This window comes from Bos indicus, chromosome 13 (genome assembly GCF_029378745.1).
Source record: "Bos indicus isolate NIAB-ARS_2022 breed Sahiwal x Tharparkar chromosome 13, NIAB-ARS_B.indTharparkar_mat_pri_1.0, whole genome shotgun sequence".
NCBI lineage: Eukaryota > Metazoa > Chordata > Mammalia > Artiodactyla > Bovidae > Bos > Bos indicus.
This window is the reverse complement of record NC_091772.1, coordinates 47,862,515-47,865,692: the sequence shown is the minus strand read 5'-3', so window position 1 is coordinate 47,865,692 and position 3,178 is coordinate 47,862,515. Positions and strand designations below refer to the sequence as shown.

Sequence of the window (3,178 nt, the reverse complement as noted above, 5' to 3'; positions counted from 1 at the left end):
CTTTAGCCAATCATTTTGATTTTCATGGTTCAGAGTTCATATTTGGTATATCTCAAGATCTCCCACATGTGCCCACACATCTCTTAGCCAAGATGGATTCTACCAAAGAGGCCTATGGGTAGTTAGCATCACTTAGCATCACTCCCCTTTTGAGCTCCAAGGAACCTTTCTGCCCATGTGCAGTTGAGGAGTTCTCCTGATTTCAAGAATGAGAGATATGTGGTCTCTTATCTCCTTTCTGGGCAGAGCTTAGCCTCCTGCCTTGATTGTCCTGCTAGTCTCATGTCGGAGTATTTACATGGTGGGGCGGGGGCGAGGGGTGGCTACCTCCTGCCTCAATATCATCTTAAACTAAGTGATATCCCTCTCAGAGGCATTAGTATTGTTATATGGAGTTATTTCCATATAACTATTCTAAATATAATAGAGATGTATTTAAATTTCACATAATACACACTTACTAGAATGACTAAGAATACACAGGTTAACAATGTTAATTGTTGGCAAGGATATGAACCAGCTAAAACTTTCATATCTTGCTGGTAGGATCACAAAATAGTACAGCCAAGCAGACTTCTGCAGGTCCAGGAATCCTGAAATCATGGATCACCTATATGTGCTTTGAAGCATGCTTTAGATGTTTTTTTCTTGGAAGCCCTGGAACTACACTAAAAACTGAATGCTTGTATGTTGAAAAGACCTATGGTCAATGGTGGCAGAGTCTACATAGAACTATGCTTTGTGTTGTTCTGGGAAAAATGTTTTGGCTTGTTAGCTATACTATTTAGTATGGCTGTATAGCCCATGGTGCTTTTGAATATGTTGGTAGTGTTGTCATGTGTTTTGAACCATCAATGGAGCCTACAATTCAAAATTCAGATACTGTCTTTGCAGAAAGTCTTAATCGACATTTTTATGGTATCCAAAGAGATGACATTATGATTACAAAAAGCCCAAGTGATCAATATTTCAAATTGGTTTTGAAGAAGACAAAATTCTCACCAGTAGCCCAGCAGATTTCTTCAAAAGACATTGTTTTGTGCCAACAGGTCATGTTTGGTTAGAAGGTGATAATCTACAGTTACAGATTTCAGGTACTATGGACTTGTTCCATACAAACTAATAAGTGGACATATCTTCTTTAGATTTGGCCTCTGAGTGATTTTGGATTTCTATGTGACAGCCCTAATAGTCACAGATTTTCTGATGATTAGCAAGCATTTGTTCTTTTGATTTGATTATTGTCTTCTGTTCGTGTGAGTTTATTATTGTCACTGGAACCATGTATTTACTAATAAACTCTTTGCTATTCAGAAAAAAAATGGTCCAGCCACTTTAGAGAATAGTTTAGCAGTTTTTTTTACAGTTAAACAAAAACTTACTATAGTGAGACATATACCTATACTATGATCCACAATCCCTAATTTCACTCCTGAACATCTAATCAAAGACATGTGTTCACATAAAAACCTGTATGAAAATGTTATAAACATTATTCACAAGCACTAAAAATTGGAAACAACCTAAATGTGGATCAACAAGTGAGTGGATAGAATGGTATATCCTAGACAGAAAATCAATCAGTAGTTGATTGAAGCTTAGAGTCAGGGAAGGGAACATGTCAGAACATTTTGGGGTGGTAGAAGTGTTCCATACCTTGATTATGGTGACTGTTAAACTCTTTGTTGAAGGGTAGAGGTATATTACATGAGGACAAGGGGCAGGCTTGGGATGGAGGATATTAGTTCTCCTGAAACCTGGTAGGAACTGTTTTCAAATCTGCAGAGATAGGGCCTCTGAATAGATTGGCTGCAAGTACGCAAAGAGTTTGGGACCCTCGCTGCTACACAGGGACTTTGGCAAAGAACTTTCACCCAAATGAGAGGAGATGAAGGAGGAAGAAAGGGCAACTCCATTTCTTCTAGATCAAAAGGCAAGATACTTGGTGGAGTGGGAAGAAGCTTTTCACCCAAAGTCTGGGATTGGATTTCTTCACTACTAAAGCCAATGGAGGTTGAGCCAGATTTAGTTTCATTAAACAGTTTAATGTAAGTTGAAGTACTTCCCTGCTGATCCAGTGGTTAAGACTCTGCCTTCCAATGCAGGGGGCACAGGTTTAATCCCTGGTCAGGGAACTAAGATCCCACATGCTGTGCAGTGCAGCCAATAATAATAATTAAGAAAAAATGGAATATAAAATAAGTTGATACTTCTTGAGTTTGATTCTCATGAAACAAATTCATACAGATTCAAATGGGCACAAAATCATATTATTAGACGGAAGTTAGAGAAGATATAATATCCAGAGAAAAGGACAACTAAAGGTGGTTCTGGCATGGACAGAAGTGGTGAGACAACACTTTGGCAGCAACAGGGCTCCTAGTTCCCCTGAGATCTTGCCAGAGAAACTGGTACTTCTCCTTGCTTTCTTGAAAGACTCACTTACTGGGCTTAGGGACTTTGCAAAGAAACATACTTCAATGAAATTAAAAGTCAACTTAAGCATCATGTCCAAATTTGCAAAATTTGTTCAAAACAATTTGCATTTGCCAAGCAATTTGTTTTGAACAGTTGCCTTGTCTATGAAAGGCAGCCAGAAGAAGATAACATTGCTCTATCAACATAAAACAAAGGCTATCTTCTTATAAACACATGCCCGAAATACCACACGCAGCTCACCCAACCTCGGGAGTTAGCAATTGCATATTGAGGTAATGATTGAGAGTTTTCAAATAAGGAAAAGCAAACAGACCTAAGATGTGTCTTCTCAGAGTAAACTGAATAGATGGGTGATTATGTTAACATCAGATTATTATACATATTTATTGCTGCAGTAAAACCATCTCTTTACACGTTCTCTTGGCTTCATAATGGTGAGAAAAGTACTTGGATATAAAGATATGAAACTGTGATTATGATAGGAATATAACATTGATGATCTTTAATGATTGATCAAGATCAGAGGGTTGAGAGATTTTGAAATCTCTCAAAGGGTTGTCCCAGCCCAGGAATACTGGATGGAGCAGGGCCTGGAAGTCTGTCTTAGTCTGCTTGGGCTGCCATAACAAAATACCCTAAGCTGTGTGGCTTAAACCACAGAAGTTTATCTTGTCATAGTTGTAGAGGCTAGAAGCCTGAGATCAGGGTACCAGAATGATCTAGTTTTAGTGAGGGGTCT

At 38.5% G+C, this 3,178-nt stretch overlaps 1 pseudogene; it reads left to right on the top strand.

The window, feature by feature from the left end:
• Positions 1-734: 734 nt before the first annotated feature.
• Positions 735-1,214, top strand: LOC109567634 (mitochondrial inner membrane protease subunit 1 pseudogene; annotated as a pseudogene).
• The last annotated feature ends 1,964 nt before the right edge of the window (positions 1,215-3,178 follow it).